Genomic DNA, 21,198 nt, shown 5'->3' on the forward strand with positions numbered 1-21,198 from the left:
ATAAAATTTTCCCTTGAACTTGAGCGCTACATTTGCGTCACATAGAACGCCTGAAGCCCTATTCCATTTCAGCCACCCAGCTTGAATTCGATGGTTTACATCCCCTTCTATTTTTCCGTTATTTTGAATTACAGACCCAAGATATTTAAATCGTGTGGCCTAAGGGATGATATGATCTCTAACTTTCGCCTCTAGGTTAGAAAGCTTCTTCTTTTGTTTAAATTACATTCCAGTATACTCCGTTTTACTTCTGCTTTGGCAAAAACCATGTGTTTCTAAAGCTTGTCTTCAAGTCTCCAACCTCTCATTCAAATCGTCATTTGACTCTCTAAGTAGGACTATATCATCTGTAAAAAGCATGCATCTCGGTGATAGCTCTTTGATGTGTTATATGAGTACATCTAAAATTAAGGTAAAAAGATAGGGGCTTATGGTTGAACCTTGATGCAACCCTATTGTAATAGGAAAATCGTCTGTCTTTCCACCTTGTGTCTAGACGCTAGTCACTATCCCTTCATACATATCTTAGATAACTCGAATATATGCAATTCTAACGTCTTTCTTCTCTAGGGCTTTCCAAAAAGTCTCTTTAGGCAGTCTATCATAAGCCTTCTTCAAGTCAATAAAAATTAAGTGTAATTCTTGTTGCTCCATTCGGTACTGCTCCATCACACGTCGTAGTAGATAGATCGGTTCCATGGTCGACCTTCCAAGCATAAAATCAAATTGATTCTCAGTGACTTGAGTCTTTTTTCTTAGCCTCCATTCAATCACTATTTCCCCTAACTTTCTAGTATGACTCATAAGTTTAATCCCTATATAGTTTACACAATTTTGTATATCCCCATTGTTCATATAGATTGGAACTAAAATAAAGGGAATTATTTATGTATGATTATTTTTACTGAATATGTAACAAAAAATATTTTATTTGAATTTTTTTAATATTTAAAATTTTACGATAAATTGTAAACATTTTAATAATATGTTTAATGCCTAATTTAGTATGATACTCACGAGTTCACAACACGAGTGTTTTGCTATTCCATCGGTTTTAAAATTAGTATTGTTTAAGGTTTTAGAACATGTACTTGTAAAAAAGTACATGTGTGCATGTTCCCCCTACAAGGGTAGGAAGGCTCATAGACCTTAGTAGGTTTATAACATATTTTGGTGGTGAGGGATTTCCCGCAGCGGCGAGAAGCCCTGTATGATGGTGGTTTAGGATACCTACTGACGTGAGGTGAGAGGTTCTTCTGATGACCAGTGATTCTTGGTGGCAAGTGTACGCTCACCGGTGGTCGTGTGTTAAGATGGTAGTGATCATTATTCTCTTTAAGTTGTTAATAGTGTGTATTACCTGGGGTTTATTCTTTACTCTTATTATGAGAGGAGTATTTGTAGAGGCTCTTGGGCCTAGGGTTTGAGTCACCCTTAGTAGCATGAACCATTCCCCTCTCTCTTAGGCGGGTATTGACCACATATATTTCAGGAATTAACGGAGACTCCTTCTTTCTTAGCTTACACGTTAGGGTTTCCCTTGGGCGGGTCTTTGAGTGATCGCCCGGGTGACACGACTTCTTGGCGAGGGAACCCTAGCTTAGGGAATCTGCAAATATAACACTACATAGTCCCTTAAGCACGAGGTTTTTTCTAAGGGCGGAGTGCTTTTAAACTCTTCTGACGCACCCCTCGCCATGCCATTACTTTCTCTAGGTGGGGATAATCATGCCCATCGGTCGAGTCCTTCGGCTAGGGGTGAGTCCCTTAGTTAAAGGTGTTTGTTTATCATGGTCCTCAAATGATTAGTCAGCTTCCAAATGTCCCATGTTAGATAAGACATGTCAGCCAAGGATGTCAATCAGTCTCTTATGTGTGCACTTACCTTTATTGAATGTAATCAATAATGGCCTATTTTTTTAGACCTTAAACGTTAGTGGCACGTGTCATAAATGTGATGAGTTTTTCTAAAACCCTAAGGGGAATTCAGATAGTCTTTTATTATAAAATCCTTTAATCTTAGCATTTACTCCATTTTACCCCCTCTTTGCAAGTCCGCCCAAGTTATCTTTCCCCTTCATCTCTTTGCACACAACCTTCTCTCATGTGTGAGTTCATTCTTTTCTCTATATTTTGTAATGTGAAGGTATACTAGAGATAGGGTTTTTATGCTAGATGTAGGGCTTTAGGTAAATAGTACATTTCTGGAGATTACGATGGAGGTTGTGACTTCTTTTTGTTCTACTATTTTCTCAAGAACAAAATGTCTTCCTCATCCGTCGTGTCCAAGGATGCTGGAGACTTTGTGTCTAGTTCCTTCGAAGAACACATTTATATTCTCCGATAAGGAGTAAATGTTTCTTCCCTAGAGGATGAGGAACAAATCATCTTGGAGATTTGTTTGCTGTCTCTGAGGGTGACCTGACTTGTTTTCCCAAAATCTTCTTCATCACACCTCTTCTTTTACCTCCCCGTCATCAGAGATGTGAGAGTATTTTCCCCCTTTGTCCCTTTTCTGCATGGATCTTAAGGATTCTTAATGTTGCTTATTCCCAACTATTTCCCAATAGTTAGGTTATATTATGGCCTTTGAGATAGTGTGTGAGGAGCTTGGTATTACTCAGACCACGAGGATGTTTTTCTCTTTCTTTACCACCAACCCATCAAAGGGTAGCTGGGCGTCCCTAGGATCTGATGGTGCCCCACTTTCCTCTATCATGGACTAATGAATTAGTGATAATTACAGGATATAAACTAGCATTCCTTTCTCTCGGGGAGAAGAGGATTGTTCACTTTTTATTATAGTTCGATATTATAGACTGTCGGGAAGTAATTAGTCTCTGGCAAGAAGGTGGCAGGCACCTTACTGCCTATATAAGTAAATGGATTTTTATATCCCTTTGTGTTTGCAGGCTTTTGTATTCCTTTTATGATCTATGTATTGTTTTGTAGTTCAAATTTCCAAGATTACAATTAAGAATTGTATCCAAAGGTGGGAGAAACTAAATTCTATCAGTACATGTACCATTAACCCAAAGAGCCATCCTGAAGGTATCATCCTCAAAGGAAATAAAAGATTACCGAGGAACCAACCCCGGACTCGCCAAATTGCAAGGATCTAAGGTTGGTAGAGGGATCCCCTTACTTTTCCAACAAGACTGAGATGGCAGTACCCCTTATAGGCAGGGTTCCTTAGACTACCTCGGCCTGGTGGAATGGTGTTGGCATTGACACTTTCCGGTTCAAAGTTATCACCTCCCCTTCTACAAAGAGTTTCCTACTAATTATTAAGCCATCCGCTCTAAACCAGTTTTGGATCTTATGAACATGAAGGACACCCTTTTGTTGAGTGCAGTCATGTTGTATGAGGTAGAGTAGGGAAGGCGTGACAAGGAGTAAAAGAGCTGGAAGCTAAAGTTAAAAAGCATATGGATGCCTACCATGAGAGTCAAAGGTTGTTGTAGTCCCTTCAACACGATAAGAAGAAATGGGAGAATAAGTTGTCGAATTTTTACGCCAAGGAGAAAGAGGTATTTGCTGAGAAGGACTCTTTGTAATATTCTTTGAATGCAGCTCTCCTTCACTAGAAATACTTGGAGAAGGATGTGATGGAGCTAACTAACTAGGTTTTGTCTACTTCCGGTGTCAAATTCAAGTGTGCTAAGGAGCGGATTGTATTCCTCTATCCTAATCTGGGTTTGAGCCTCCTGGACTTTCTCAAAGTCATGCGAGATGGTGTATTAGTAGATGAGGAAACAATGGCCTCTTCAAGGAATATTGTAGAAGAGGTAGCGACACAAGAGGAAAAGTAAAGACTTGGCTTACGTCTCGGCACATAGTGTTCCTTGTATTTGTGATCTCCTTAGGGGGTTTTTGTTTTTATTCTTGTTCCATTTTTGGGAACTTTGTAATCATTGTGAACAACAACGGGCCATTGGGTGCCTTTTATACTAACTATTGTTATCTTATCTACTTGTTTTTTTCCTTTGTATAAAGGCATTTTTTATCGTGATTTCCCTGGTGGGCCGTTTGGATACCACTTTAAGGATCTAGTACATGATCACCTCATGGAGGCAAGGATCCCACTTAAGGATCCAGTGACTTGATTGCCTAATTGGGCGGAGAGGATCCCACTTAAGGATCCAACAATTTATTTCCTCATGAGGCGCCAAGAATCTCACTTAAGGATCCAACAATTTATCACCTCACGGGGCGGTAAGGATCCCACTTAAGGATTCAACTATTGGTCGCCTCATTGGACGAAAAGGATCCCACTTAAGGATCCAGTGATCGCCTCATTGGGCGATAAGGATATCACTTAAGGATCTAGCAATTGATCGCCTCATAAGGTGACAAGGATCCCACTTTAGAATCTAACGACTGATCGCCTTGTTGGGAGGCAAAGATCTCACTTAAGGATCCATAAATTTATCGCCTCATAGGGAGAAACATATCACACTTAAGTATCCATCAATTGATTACCTCGTAGGGAGGCAAGGATCCCACTTAAAGATCCATCAATTGATTACCTCGTGGGACAGAAAAAATCCCACTTAAGGATCCAGCAATTGATCGTCTCATGGGTTGGAAAGGATCACACTTAAGGATCCAACAACTGATCACCTCATAGGGTGTCAAGGACCCCCTTAAGGATCCAACAATTGATTGCCTCATAGGGAGGCAAGGATACCACTTAAGGATCCTATAATTTATCACTTCATGGGCGAGAAGCTTCCCATAAATTCTCTAGTTTCCTACAAGGAAATGGAACTTTAACATAATGAAAAGTGAGATGCCTCATTAAAAACCCTTTCCCCTTGTAAGAGCACTCCATAAAGAAACTTGTTTGTTACAATTGGAAGAAATGCAATACTCGCCTATAAAAATGAAACATTTAAACAACATTAAAGAAAAACATATAACAACTATGATGACACCTTCAAGGGGTTTTATCTCCTGAATCATTAGCCTTCAGTCCCTTCAGAGGTTGGGGAAGAGGTTTTCTCGCCTTTATGGAATTCCTCCAAGGGAGTTATTCCTGAGTTCATCCTTTTGGCCTTTCCACCTTGAGTGCAGATTCTTGCTAGGGGCATAAAATTTCTTGGCGATCTCTTAATATCCTTGGATAACCCCACCTTTCCCATTGAGGAACAGACACTTCATGCAAAAATACAGAGTATACAAAGAGGCACCTAGTCGGTTAAAGGTTGGTTGCCCTATAATCATATTATATGAAGATGAGGCATCAATAACTAGATAAATTACTTTTACTTATATATATTTATCTTCTTCTCCAAAGGTGATATATCCATTTAACGGTATTTATTCTCCTGAGAATCCAAATAGTGATACAATGAAGGGCTTTAGGTCTTCTCGATCGAGGAAAAGTATTTCAAACGCTCCCAATACAATATGTCTGCAAAGCTCCCTTGGTCGATGAGAAATCTTGTAATCTCTCAATCTTCATATTTGATGATAACGACCATGGGACCATCATTGTGAGGGTGGATGCCAGCGACATATTTCTCTGAGAATGCGATATGGCCTCTAGTGCTTGGAGCTTGCCTTCAATCTTGACGTAAGGAATATTTTCTTCATTTAGGATCTGGTGAGCATACCTTTTTCTGGAGAAGCTAGTCTCTCTGCCTCTGGTGAACCCTCCTACTATAGTGTTGAACGTGTGACGTGTGGATTTGTTGTCCTCACCCCTGGTGCGACTCTTTAGCTTTGTTAGTCATGGGATTCCCAACATCGTCTCGTCCATGTGATCCAAATTTTCCTAACGAACGGGAGGAGTCTCCCTTCACATATTTCTTGAGGTTCCCCTTCTATATCAGTTTCTCAAAATCTTTCTTGAGTTGATAGTTGTCCTCGGTGTGATGTACCTTTACCTTTTGGAACTTACACCCTCTTCCTGGTTCAGAACCCATCACGGTCTCCTTAGGAGCAATCAATATTTAAATGTTGTGCAAGTGGAGTACATCGTGCCAGATTTTCTCACAGGGAGTGTTCAAATGTGTGAAGCTCTCTATTTCCTCACATTCCTTTTGAACGTTGACTTGTCCTTTATGGGTAAATTATAGTTGCTCGTCCTCTGATGGTGAGAATTTTCAGCATCGGAAACACGCTATTTGACGTTGCATGCCTTATTCTTTGCATTGCTTTCCTCGTCCTTTATGCATCATTCAACTTTGGCGACCACTTCTACCAATGGCAACGTTGGCTTCTGGACGATGGATTTATTGAAGTGTCCCTCCTTAAGTCCATTTTGGAACACCCCCACAAAATTTTCTTGGTTTGGTGGGACGACCCTGATGGTGGCCTCGTTGAAGTGGGAGAGATAGTCCCTCAATGATTTTGGTAGACCCTGACATATATTAAACAGACTGATGGTGTACATATTCCTGTGACGGAGGACGACGAACTTACTTTCATATGTTGACTAGAATTTAGAGCATCAAAAGAGAATAAATATGATTAGGGAGGAGGATTTAGTTCATAATGACCATTCTCTCATTGATAAACACATTTTAAATTATTTCACAAATATATTTTGCAACACAAATGATTGTATTGATGACAACCTTACCCAATACTCAACTCCAAACATGGTACATAGGAAGATAATGAGGCCTAATGGACTTAGTGTTCCCTCGAGCGGTATTATTTTCAATAACTCACGCATAAGGGGTGCGACCGATATCGATCCCCAAAGACATGATTTCCAGTCTTGGGTGAGTGCTCGATATGAATCCCGCCTGAAAGAGTAAGTTATCTTGCCCGAGAGACTTAGCGCCTCATCAGCCAGGCTACGCATTATTCTGCCTAGAGAGATTCTCCTCCTAAATATAACTAAAACCTTGCGTGGGGGAAGAACCAAATCACGGAAAACTCCCGTTAGTTTCAAGTGAAAAACACTTCACCTTCTACCAAAGGCATCACACCTAACAAACTATGTAGTGTTATATTTGCAAAAGGGTGATGCCTTAGGGGCGCCCTAGGAGAGGCAACGACGAAAGATCTCCTAGAGGCAGGTATTGCATCACCCTTGAGTCTTCCCTCGCCCATACAAGTAAAACATGGGATAAGACATGTCTTGGACAAAGAGAAAGTTAGGGTCATTATTGACTCACATCTCCCTTGCAAGTATTCAACTCTCCACTATTTGACTAGGTGGGCAGTGGCCTTTTCGGAGGAAACCCTAGGTCCTATAAACCCCTATAAATATGTCACTTTCAATAGGATAAAGGCAGACTCTAAGTCATACACACTCTCCACAATTCAAAAAGTGCCACACTCGTTACCATCTTAGCATACATGATCAACCTAACCGCCTGCCTGCAATTCTAGCAGCGTCGGCTACCAACAAGGTCTCTCACCTTACGTAAATTAGTCCCTTAAACAACCTAAAAATCACCGTACATAGTTTCTAGCCACCATGAGTAAGCTCTCGCTACGTGTTATACACCTATTAAGGTTTTTGAGTCACCTTTCCCTTGCAATGGAGCACACACACCTATACTTTTTGACTAGTACAATTACCATGATCATTTGAAAAACACTAAAGGTAATATAGAAGAATGTAAACACAAACGACTCTCTTCAAAATTTGAGAAAACTAAATTAATTCATAACTATTTTTTTAGTTGGTAGAATATACTAAATACAACATAATTTCAACATTATTAAAAATGAAGAAAAAAACGAATCAAGGAACAAACATATAATCTTTAAATTAATAACAAAAAATGATAAAATATGTAAAATATAAATAAATCAAAGTTATCAAAACATTCATGTCTCGTGATAAATAAGCATGTAACATTAATATTTAATATTTAATGTGATTAATTGAATATGTTGTTGTGATATAATCCAAGTTGTAGCCAAGCCCAAGTTAGTTAGGGTTAGGATTTGTTATGTTAGTTACTTAATATATAAGTAACATAGTTGTATATAGACACATAATTGTAATTCAGTTTTACAGCTTTCAATAATAACAATCCATCAATTACTTTTCATTCCTTATCTCACTCAAAGTACCTCGTGCACTAACAAATTGGTATCTAGAGCTTCTGGTTCGTGTTCTTGATCGCGTTTTTAAGAACTTCACGTTGGTGGTCGTGTTTCCAAGGATCATGAATCACAGTTGCTGTAGAGATGAATGGTACCAATGGCATTCTGGATTCTCTTCCAATTCTTGACTACAAAAAATGGAACTGATGGAGTAAGCAGATGAAGCCTTTGTTCAACTTTCATGAACCCCTAGAATTCGTTAACAATGTCATCCCTGAGCTTGTTAGCAATGCAACCGATGCTCAAAGAGTCATTCAAAAGGATGAAAAAAAGAAAGATTGCAAGGTTGTGTATTATATTCAATTTTCAGTAGTTGTAACAACCTTTGATCAGATCTCTCATGCTGAATCGGAGAATTTGGAATGAGATATTCTTATCAAGTATTATGAAGGATGTGAGAAGGTTAAAGTCGTCAAATTATAGACGTTATGAAGGCAGTTTGAAATACTGCAAATGGGAGAAGAAGAAACAGGCTATGTCTCGAAGGTGCAAAATCTTGTTCATCTCATGAAAGGTTGTGGTGAAACCCTAACTGATAACATGATAGTTGAAAAGGTAATGCATATGTTGACCTATCACTTTTATCACACTATCGTAGCCATTCAAGAATCTAACAATCTTAAAACAATGAAACTGGAAGATTTGGTTGGTTTATTGGAGGCACATGAGATTAGGATTATCGAAGGAAAAGTGTTCATGATTTGATACAAGCACTACAAGCTCAGACATGGAAGGAATATGGTGGTTTCAACAAGTTCAATGGAAAATGAAACAAGACTCGTAGATAGAATTCTTGGTCGAACCCTCAAAATCATAAGGTCGATGATATGGCTTTTGAATCCTCCAAAGGAGGAGAAGGAAATTCCTATCAGAAAGACAAAGAAGAGAAAAAAAATATGTGCAATGTTATAATTGTGAAAATTGGGATCACTTGGGCAAGAATTGTTGTTACAGGAAAGACAAGGGAGCAACAAAAGGTAAGAAGGAAAGAGAAAACCATACACGCCAAGATTCAAATGATTTTGAATATAAGGTGGTTATGGTTGCAGTTGCAGATGACCATGTCGAATCCAAAATCTGGTTCCTAGACACATGCTGCTTGAATCGCATGACTGGTATGAAAGTGTGATTAGCATATTTCAAAGAGTCGAAGAAGATAAAGCTCAAACTTGAAGATAATAGCTCATTGCAAGCAGCAGGCACTGAGAACATAGTTTTTCAAATGATAAATTGAGCGGAAGCTATGATCAAACATGTACTCTATGTACCTAGAATAAAGTGCAACCTACTAAGTGTTGGACAACTAGTCAAAAAAGCTTTCTCAATGGTTATGAAAGATGGATCCATGGAACTGTTCGACACCTAGAATAGTTTGGTCTTAAAATCTCCTTTGTCAAAGAATATGACATTTAAGACCATGATTAGTTCGACTGAGGTACAATGCCTCAAAACAGTTTTCGACCACAAGAATAGTTGGTTGTGGCATTTGAGGTTTGTCCACTTGAGTTTTAGGTCACTCAATCAACTGATTACTCAAGATATGGTAACCGGTATACCAAGTCTTGAGATGACCAACAAACTCTGTGAAGGTTGGTTAGTAGGGAAGAAATCCATAAAGTCTTTCGTTTCTACTATGCCAATGAGGTCCTCTTGCATACAATAAGTAATACATTCAAATGTATGTGGTCCGTTTGAAGATCATACCATTGGTGATAACAGGTATTTTGACTCATTTGTCGATGAGTATATACGAAATCTTTGGATCTATGTGATTAAACGTAAAGACAAAATATTTGAAATCTTTAAGAGATTCAAGATGCTTGTCGAAAACCAGAGTGAAAAGAAGATCAAAGTTATGTGGACAATTGGATGTGGCGAATACACGTCCATGATGTTTTGAAGAGTTATGTGCAGAACATGGTATCGATCACGAGTTAACCGCTCCTTACACGCCTTAACATAATAGAATAGTAGAAATAAGAAACAATGACATATTGGATATAGGGAGATGCATGCTAAAGTAGAAGAATTTTCCAAAATCCTTATGGGGTGAAGTTTTCACCACTGTTGTTTATATTTTGAACAGGTGTCCTACTAAGAAGCTGAAGAACAAGACTCTTGAAGAAATATGGAGTGGAAAACGACCATCAGTGAGTCGTCTGAAGGTGTTTGGCTCTATTTTCTACAAGCATGTTCTTGATGCAAGAAAAAGGAAGCTTGATGATAAAAGTGAACCTATGGTCTCAAGCAGGCACCTAGGGCATGTAACAAGAAGATTGACTCATACTTGGTCAAATTGGGATTCATCAAATGCAAGTATGAGTATGGTATCTATGTTCAGGTTATGGTACAAGATATAAAAATCATCTGCTTATATATCGATGACTTTCTAGTAATTGGAAATAGCATGGAGAACTTGTCGAAGTTCAAAGAGCTGATGAAGAGGGAATTTGAAATGTCGGATATGGGAAAATTGGCTTATTTCCTAGGCATGGAATTTCAAATATCGAAGCAAGGTATGGTGTTAAATCAAAGAAAGTATGTCAAAGAAATAATCAAGAGATTCATAATGGAAAACTCGAATCCTGCATCCTCACCTGTCAAACCAAATCTGAAACTAGAGAAATGGGAGAGAAGGACAAGGTCAACACTACTTTGTTCAAACAAATTGTAGGATCTCTGAGGTATGTATGCAATAACAGACCTGATATATATTTCTTAGTCGGATTAACGAACAAATACATTGATGAACCAAAGGTGTCACACATGAAGGCTACAAGAAGAATCCTGAGATACTTAAAAGATCAATGAACTGTGCCATGATGTTTTGGCAAGATTCTGAAATAAAAGAAAGTGTGATTAATTATTATTCAGATGTTGATTGGTCTGGAGACAAGGAAGATCGAAGAAGCACAACTGGTTTCTTCTTTCAAGTATTTGGTGCCCCAATCTCATGGCGCTCGAGAAAGCAACCTGTTGTGGCATTATCATCATGTGAGGTTGAATATATATCAGGATCCTATGCTGCTTGTCAAGTAATTTGGATCAGATCTGTGATGGAAATGATAAAGGTCGAAGTGAAGAAACCTCTGGTGTTGCAGATCGACAACAAGTTAACCATTAATCTTGCAAAGAAACCAATTTTGCATTGAAGGAGTAAGCACATTGAGGCTAATTTTCATTTTCTAAGAGAGAAGGTAAACCAGAATGAACTTGAAGTGAGACATTGCTCCAATAAAGTATAGTTGACTGACATTTTCACCAAAGGCCTGGAGATCAATAGATTTCTAACTTTGAGGAAAAAAATTAGAAATAATTCAGATCGACAATGATTAGTTTGTATTCGACAACTTGGATTATAGGAGAGTATATTGTGATATAATCAAAGTTGTAGTCCAAATCCAGTTAATTAGAGTTAAAATTTATTATATTTGTTACTTAGTATACAAGTAATATAATTGTATATACACATAATTATAATTCAATTTTATAATTTTTCTATAATAACAATTCATCAATTATATTTTTTATTCATTATCTTACTCAAAATATCTCACACGCGTAATATGTAATAAGTTCATATCAATATGAATCAAATAAATTGATAAATTTTAAAAATGTTTGAAAATTACTTATACTCCTAAATTAATAGAGAAAAACAATAGAAGATGGTAATTTCAAGTTAAAAATAAAAATGACTCAAAACCAACTCATCAGCCGACAGAGACTAATACATGGTACTTACCATATCCTCGCCTATAGGCTAGTAGGGGATGAAGGTGTCTAGGTTGAATAGTGTTGATAGAATTTTGAACATGTTACTGTGGATGCCGTTAGTCTATGTTTGTGGCTCCCATCACATCACTCACGGACACAGTGTCAAACTCAATCAACTCAACTTTCTCCTCTTTTTTTGGATATTTATCATATTAACCTCTCTAGTCGGGTCGCCATGTTTCACAACCTTATTGGCTATTTTACCTCCTAACCTAGGCAACGATTCGTTAGTATCGCATGTAACAGTTGTTCATCCATTAGGGTGTCGACACGTTCCAATGCCAAAAGATGTTGCAAATAAGATGGCATTGTTTTTGTTTGATGTAAATATGGCCACGTTCATAGCATCATCCTATGGGTCATGGATAGCGACAGCACATAATTATGTATACACTCCTTTTTTCAACTACTTAGGATACTCTTTACAGTTTTTATATTTCTTACATTTTGTTAGATATTATCTAACCCAATATTATATTATGATATTTAAATCATTGTCTTAAATGCTCCGACAAATAATAGAATTAGTTGTTCATTTTACATTAAGAAAGAAAAAAAAATCAAAAAGAAAAAATAATATTTTTATTAAAATATCTTTATTATATATTAAAAATGACAAAAATAATATTAATTAGAAAGTAAAATTAAAAAGTATGCATTAAAAATTAAAATAAATCATTTATTTTGAGACACTATTTTATTCTAAAATAGATTACACATTGGGAGGAGGAGGGAATACTTATTTAAATTTTTGGCTTGCTTCAGATTATTGAATTAGAGTAATATTGGATAAGCGAGCAAAGTAGGATTGATTATTTGAATATCACTTTAGGTTGCATGAATCACATTTTAAGGTATGGAGATATCATTCAAAGGAAAGAATCGTCTCTCCCACGATTTGAGGAAGAACTAGTTATCCTCCACTCCTGTAGCAGTAAATTTTTTGAGATCAACCTATCAATTAACTTAACTCGTAAAGCAAGAGTCGTCACCGCGTTTTTATTGTTTCCAAAGAGAAAAGGAAAAAAGTACGAACAAAATCCGAAGAAATTTTAAAGCAAAACTAATAAAAAGAGATAAGGGTTCGGGAGTTAGTTATGCAAAGAGAATTTATTAATACCCTAAACATCCATGATACTCTATGTGAACCTCTTTGAAAATGTGCCTTTTGGTTTGAAAAATGAGTGTTGTTTGTAAAAGATTGGAGAGGTGAATAAAAAAGATTGGAGAGGTTTGAAAAAAAAGTGTTGTTTGAAAAAGAGAGAAGATTTTGAAAATTAAAGAATGGGGGAGGAGAAGAAGAGACTATCCTAAAGCATAAAGTAAAAGTTAGGGAGGAAAGATCTAACCAAGAAAATAACAAGCTTTATGGCATAACTCAAGAAAGAATTCCCTCCTTTGTGTTAAGCCTCAAGCAAGCCAGAATAAGCAAATAACAATCCATGTATCAGATGAAACCAGAGTAACTCAACCAAGTCTACAAAAGGAAATCCCAAGTCAAATGTACCAAATAAATTCTAGGATCTCGAGTTACAGGTCCCAAAGCAAAGGTCAAGATCCTAATTCTAAGTCCATAACTCCACCATGATGCCAAGGATAATAACCACAAGTCCGTAAATCAGGATGACCAAGTTTGTTTTTAGGTTTTTCTTTATTAATGTCTTCTTTACAATGATATAAAAGAAAATCCCAAATGGACAAAGAACAAATGATAAAAATCACAAATAATATGATATGGAATGCTAAATATAAAGTATAAAGTAAATGACATAAAATAAAGGAGCATAAAGTAAATGACTTGGAAATAAAAGTTAATACAAGTAAAGTCTTAGTAAAAGATGTTAGTAATCAAAGATGAAAAGATGTTTTGGTCACTTTTTAGAGAATACTCAATTATCCACTTACAGACATGCAAATATGAACATATACATCATTTATGAGAAGGGCTCCAACTTGGATAAAATCAACAAGTATGCCACTAACTCTCACAAATGGAAAATGGACAACATTTTCACACAGTACCATGAGGAATAGGAGACTTACAATCTCACTTATAAAATGAAATTAAATTAAATTAAATAACAATGTATCAAAGGTACTTTTAAATAAATTTTAAAATAGAAATAAAATGAAAAATCCATAAAATCCTTCAAAACACCAAATAAATGGCCAATAAAATTATGGAAGTTTGGAAATAAAATAAGGAGCATATAATAATTTTCCATAATTTTAAAATATAGAAAAGTATTTTTAAACCGATTAAAACAAAGGAGAAAAGATAAAATTCATGAAAAATAGAAAACTAGTGATATAAAATATGGAAAAATAAAAATCAGATAAAGAAAAATAAAAGAGAATTTTAGAAATTATTTTGGGATTTTTTGGATGAAAAATGAAATTACTATGAATTTTTAAAGAAAAAGAAATTAAAAATGATAAAAGAAAATAATTAAAATCAGAAAAAACACGAAGCGTTGGATCATGCCTCATTAATTGACGTGGCAAATCCAACACTCCATATGTTAGAGAACACGATGGAACGCGCTGCAAGCCAAACACATGATCCAGTTTAAATCCAACCAATAAGAACATTTCGTTCCTCCAACGTGTCTGATCAAACTCAGACAACCTGAGAAAACTCCGGTCGTCTTTTCCGGTGAGCTCTCACTGGAGTTTCATTGTTTGGTAAATTCAAGACTCGAGACCACCACCATTGTAATCCTCTTCTCATCCCGAATTCAACCTTGTGCTCCAAATTCATTTATATAAACTGAGCAAAGGGAATTTCAGAGAAGTTTCATAAACAAGCAAGCTACGAAAAATAAAATTAAATGATGAACATGATCAATCAACACCAGATAAGTCAGGGGAAAGCATCAGAGAGTGAAAGATTACATTGTGGTAACTTGTTTGAGTTCAAATGATGCTCAAAACTACCTTGTCCAGATGGTGATTAGAAGTTGATGAAGCTCAATCTAGTTAGAGAACTTCAGAAAGTCTCAGAGCTTGGGAATTGTTGCAAAAGTTTCAGAGGATGCCGAAGGTGCTAATGGAATCAAAAAATTATATTGAAATAAACTGAAAGCCAAAACACAATAGTTGAATTTTTTGGAAAATTTTCAAGTTGCACCAGAGATTTCTTGGCTATCCAAAGCTTGGAAATGAATTCAATAGCTTCCTCTATTTATAGGGAATGTGATTGGATCCAAATATGTGTGAAATGATGCAGAATTCGTACAAATTGAATTTGATCCGAGTGTGTGAAAAGTGTGACTTGAAACTCATCAAAACTCAGCCAAATGATGTGTTTTAAGGGTCAATTAAGTTCTAGAGACTAGTTTAAACATGTTTAGGTCCAAAACACATGCTAATTTGTCTTGGAATTGAGATTAGTGAAGTTCAAAACTCAGGCAATGGCAATTTCTTCAGTTACAAGTCACCATGTTCAATCCAATAGGGCACCCTACTCAAGAAGCTTTTTGATCCCATTCTTTTTGCAATGTGTTAACATCATGACCAAGATTACAATGTGCCAATAAAGGTTGCATTTAGATGCTTGAGCATAAAGTTATGTCATGTTGAAGTTGGCATGAAAAACTGATCATATAACTTAGAAAAATTTGAGTATTTCATGGCTGAAAATGACCTATAACGTCTCAATGAATTCCATGGCCTTCCAAGCATATTATGACCTTGATCCTTGAAGAAAACTTGTAGAGGGAATCACAAATAACATTTTGAAAAAAGAATCAGCCTCATATGTTGATAATTGAAGAATTTATGATCTTTGAAAGTTAGGGAAAAGTCACTTGAAAATAAGTCAAATTTCACTAAGGCCACAAATGACCTATAATGTCTCCAAAAGTTTGATGACTCTCCAAGCATAATTGGCTCTTGTGATGTAAATAAGAGTTATAGAGGATGTTGAGAAGAGTCATATTAAAAAACAAGCATTCAAAAATAGTGATAACTGAAGGAGTTGTGGTCCTTGGAACTTTGATTTCAAAATGTTGACTTTTTGGTAAACCTCTTGGAACAAGCTTGTGTACTTGGACTTTCCTTGCATTTAAAAGCACATGGGTGATCATATGAACTCAAAATAAGATGTACTTTAATGAATCTTGATTAAATTTCTTAAATCTTGAAGTTGCTTGTTGAAGAAGGCATGGAAATAAACACATGAACCTTTGACTTTCTTTGAGAAGTAAGCAACACAACTTTGAGATGCTCTTGACTGAAAAGCCTTTACCTTGCACAATAAGCTTAAGGAAGATAAAACATATTTTTTATATTTTGATTAGTTGTTAGACAACCAAATAGTCATATAAACACAAAGGTAAGACAAACCAACAAAGAGGTGCTTGGTGATCCCTGCAAGAAGCAAACCCAAAGATGGATAGAGGAAGGACCAAGATGTGATGTTGTTTGTGTGAGATGATGAAAATGATATGTGGGATCTTAGGGTTAAAAATTAGGGTATGACAACTTCATGTTTCTTATCGAGAAATAAAGGAAACCATTTCACTTTTTTTCTAACACAACTTAAGGAATCTTATATAAATATTTCAATCTAAGAATTGAGAATGATCTTTCACTAATTCTACAAATAAACACACAAAGTCTCTCATAATCCATATATGTGCAAACTCTCTCTTTTTTATCACTATTGTAATATCAACTCAGCGTTATCTGCTAAGAGTCAGGCGGTGATTGATGAATTGCAGGTAGTTCGGGATTTTCCAGAGGTGTTTCTACATGACATTTTGGTTGTATCGCCAGAGAGAATGAGGTGGAGTTTTCTATTGATATTGTCCCTAGTACCAAATTTGTTTCTATGGCACCATACATGATGTCTGCATCGTGTCGCACCCGAAAATTTTCCCTCCCCTTTTCACTTTTCATCTAATCCACAACTTGAGATTCATTTGCATTCATTCGTGTTGAGATTTGTTAATCTATAGATTCAAAGCTTATGGTTAATTCAAACTGGGGTTTTGTTTGAAGATTGGAGAATTGATCGTCATATGGAGTAAAAACCCTAATTCCATGCCCTTTAGGATCTCGATTCGTGGAGTTTATATCATGATATTCAGTTATATGTTAAAAACCCTAAATCTTGGTGCTTAAGACCTTGGAGATTGCATCATGGTGTTCACTCATGCCTAAACTCTAATTCTTGGCCTTGGGTGCCCTTGGATCATATGACTTGCATTGAGGTTGTGGTTCATATCATTGATGGACCATTTATGCTGAAACCTTGTGATCAGTGACCATTTATTCTATGTATTTTGTCACTTATTCGGTGAAAATCCAAGTAACTTATATTACTTTGTCTTAATTAATGTTATGCTGAGTCTATTTCTTTCACCAATAGTTAATTTTGATGTTTCCTCATTTCTAGTGTCATTTCTATTTTTTGACGCATTTTACGCTTTGGGTATGTGTCTTTTCTGTGTTTCAAGTTCAAGGAGGTACTCAAGCACGATCGAATGTAGAAACCAAGGAGAAGCAAATAGAATTAGAAAGAGGTTTTCATGATCTAGTAGGTCTGCTACGGCTACCCGTAGCACCTGCTACGGGCTGTAGCGAGAGGCCCTGAATGCACAAAAGAAAACAATTCAAACAGAGACCTACTACGACCACCCATAGCACCGGCTACAGGCCGTAGTAGGGTGGTCTGGTACAAAAGCAAACATTCACCAAAACAGTGGTCTGCTACGACCTCCCGTAGCACCTACTACGGGCCGTAGTAGGGGACCTGGGACATGATCATTAAAACGGTGGCCTGCTACGGCCATCCGTAGCAGGCATACGTGAAAAAAAGTCTAATTTTGACTTTTCTGTTGTTATTCCTGAGTGAGGGGCATTTTGATAAATTGTGAGGCGGATGTGATGGACTTTTGTGGATCTGTTTGAGAAGAGAGAAAACTTGACTATTAAAAGGGGAGTTTTCAAACAAGATAGAGAACTTTTTGAGGAGAGCAAGAAATCAAGGCTTTGGGAGAAAAGGAATTTTTTATGAGTGGAAATTGCAAATCAAAGTTCATTTGAATACTTGTAATGTCTCCATTTTATATTTTTATTTGCTTGAATATTATGAGTAGCTAAACCCCCTAATGCTAGGGGGTGTCCCTGATTTGAGTCTGTAATGACTTTGAGTTTATATTTGCAATGACAATATTATTTTTTATTATTACTTTAATATGGTTATGTGCTTAATGCTTTCTCTTTCGGAACAATTGAGATTGTTATATGATTATCAATTAGGTTGGACCACCGTTGATAATTCTTTCGTGAGATTATTCTACAATAGATATTACCTAAGACTAGGGTTACCCTGTAGGAAACAAATTGTTCTCGATATAATAAGGCTTAATTTCACCGGTAATTTTCTATGGACGTAGGAATTAGGGTTGAATGATTAAAGGTTTTCTAACCAAATCCTTGGGAGAAAACACCCTTGAGAACTGATAGTAATTAATTGATATTTGTTGATGCAATAGTGACATAGAGTTGTTACAGGTTCAATTCACACACCTTCCCTAGCATATTACTCTATCTTGAAAATTCTTTTCAGCATTATTTATTTTATTGGCAATTATCTTTTTACATTTGAATCTCAAACCCCCTAACACTAGATTTTTGTTTAATTGAACAATTTAAAACTGAATATTTACGAGCAGTCCTTGAGATCGACATTCAGGGAACCTTCCTCATTATCACTATAAAGGCAGAGCAATACACTTGCTATTTTTCTGATCAAGTTTTTGGTGTAGTTGTTGGGTACTGCCAAAATATAAAGTTTAAATTTAGTTCAATTGAAATTTTGTTGCTTTGCAACTAAAATTTTATTTCTGTCATTTAATTTAGTTCAACCTTTATCAACTAATTTGTCTCTGATATTTTATGCGAGGTAAGACCTCAACTGAATTTCCTTTTAATGCAGAAATCGAAAGAACTTTGCGTGCAAGACTCGGACAAGCTAGATTGGCAAAACTAGAATTAGACAAAGAACAAACAATCATTCATTCAAAGCCAGATTCAGAGTCGAAAAAAGAGCCAGAAAGAGAGGCTGAAACGATAGGTGAAAATCCACCACCACCAGAAAGATTGTTAGGGTACTATGGGATGACAAATGCATCGGGCGATAGGCTAACTATTGTGAACCAACCGGTGAATGTGCCAAACTTTCAGCTGCACCCCAACACTATTAATCAACATGAGAGGAAACCGGAAACCCTTTTCGAGAAAAATCAATGAAGATGCAAATAAGAATGTACAAAGGCTCTGACTATGAGCACCACTCTCAAGATAGAGGGGAACACTGAAGAGGAAAAGAAGCTACGAATGTTCCCTTTTACCCTATCTGAAGATGCATAAGAATGGTTCTACTCATTACCTGTTAGGAGTATTACCACCTGGGAGCAAATGGAAACCGCTTTTCTGAATGAGTATTTTCCAGCTTCAGTTTTCCTTAGGAAGAGATACGACATCACGAACTTCAAACAAAATTAAGATGAATCACTTGGTGATTCATACAAACGATTCAAAAGGATACTTGTTGCTTGTCCTATACAGAACTTGGATCAGACGAAGCAAATGCAGATTTTTGTCAATGGTCTTAGACTAAAAACAAAATAATTGATTGATACAACACCTGGTAGCTCATCAAACTTTTCAACAACCACAAGTATTAGAAAGATCATTGAGGCAATAATTGCAAATGAGCATTTGGAGTTATATGATAGGCGTTCAAGCAAATCAGAAGGAACTATTGATTTGAAGCTTGAAACAAATAAAATAAGGACAAAAGATACAATTACTGCATAAGTAGAGAAGCAACTAAAGGCTATGAATATTGGCACACAACAGGTAGCTCAAATTCAGCCAGTCCAGAATGTGAATTGTGAAATTTGTGCAGGACCTCAATTGTTTGTATACTGTAGTGCAACCGCACAACAAATTGAAAAGATAAAATTTCTAAAGCAGAACAACCTTTATTCTAACACTAATAATCCAGGGTGGAAGAATCATCCAAATTTTTCCTGGAAAGATCAGCAAGGGAATATTCTAAAGCAGAGTCTCATTCAATATAATAACCAACCATAACAGTACCAACAACAACAATAGTACCCACAACAACATCAACAATATCAACAAGAAGCACCCAAAAAGGCCGATTGGGAACTTGCCATTGAAAAGATGGTAGCTCAAAATTCCTAGTTCCAAGTGGAAACAAGAAATAATCACAGGAACACAACCGCTTCTATCAAAAATCTTGAAGTTCAAATGGGTCAGATAGCACAACAAATAGCAGGTTTTTGAATACAAGGTTCCTTACCTAGTGAAACAATAAAAAATCCAAGAAAGCATGAGAATGTTAATGTTTTTACGACGAGAAGTGAGAAAACTGCTAAAGATGAAGAAGTTACACCACCTGTAAAGCCAATTAAAGAGAAAAATAAAAAGGAGGCTAAACTTGTGATTAAGTTACCCTACCCTCAGAGAGTAACAAAGAAGGAACCTAGAGAGACAAACTTTGAGAAATTCATCACAATATTCAAAAATATAGAGAGTCATATGCCCTTTTTTGAAGCACTCGAGCAAATGCTCATGTACACAAAATTCATGAAAGAGGTAATCACCGAAAAGAGACCAATAAGAGATGGGTCAGTAGCCTTGAATGAAAAATATAGTGCAATATCACTAGGTAGGAGAATCCCAAGCAAGCAGAAAGATCCCAGAGCGATCACAATCCCATGCACTATAAAAGACAGAACTTTCAAGAAGGTACATTAATTCTGGAGCCAGTGTGAGTCTGATGTCACTGTCAATCTACCAAAGGTTTGGTATTGGAAATGTCAATGATACAAGGAAAAATCTAAAGTTTGCAGACCACTCCATAAATAATGCATACGAGATAGCAGAAGACGTACTAGTGACAATAAAAGAATTGAGTTTCCTATTGATTTTATGATCATAGACATATCTGAGGATGAAGAAAACCCTATTATTCTTGGTCAACCATTCATGCGGACAAGTCGATGAAATTTTGACATAGACCATGGCACACTAACTTTAAAAGTTTATGATTGACCGCAATTTTGGTAAGTCTATGTGAATCATGACTACAAGTGCACAATCCTATCGTGTAGTTTTAAAGATTATCGAACCCACAAGGACTAATAATCGAACGTATCGTTGTCTAAAGTTACTATGTAAATCTAAGGCGAATGATTCTTCTAAGATTGGAGGGATGAAGAGAAATAACTATGAAATAGAATAAAGATAAAGATATAAGATATAGGGGATATCGGTATGTAATACATCAAACCTCGGGGATTC

Source organism: Lathyrus oleraceus, chromosome 6 (genome assembly GCF_024323335.1).
Source record: "Lathyrus oleraceus cultivar Zhongwan6 chromosome 6, CAAS_Psat_ZW6_1.0, whole genome shotgun sequence".
NCBI lineage: Eukaryota > Viridiplantae > Streptophyta > Magnoliopsida > Fabales > Fabaceae > Lathyrus > Lathyrus oleraceus.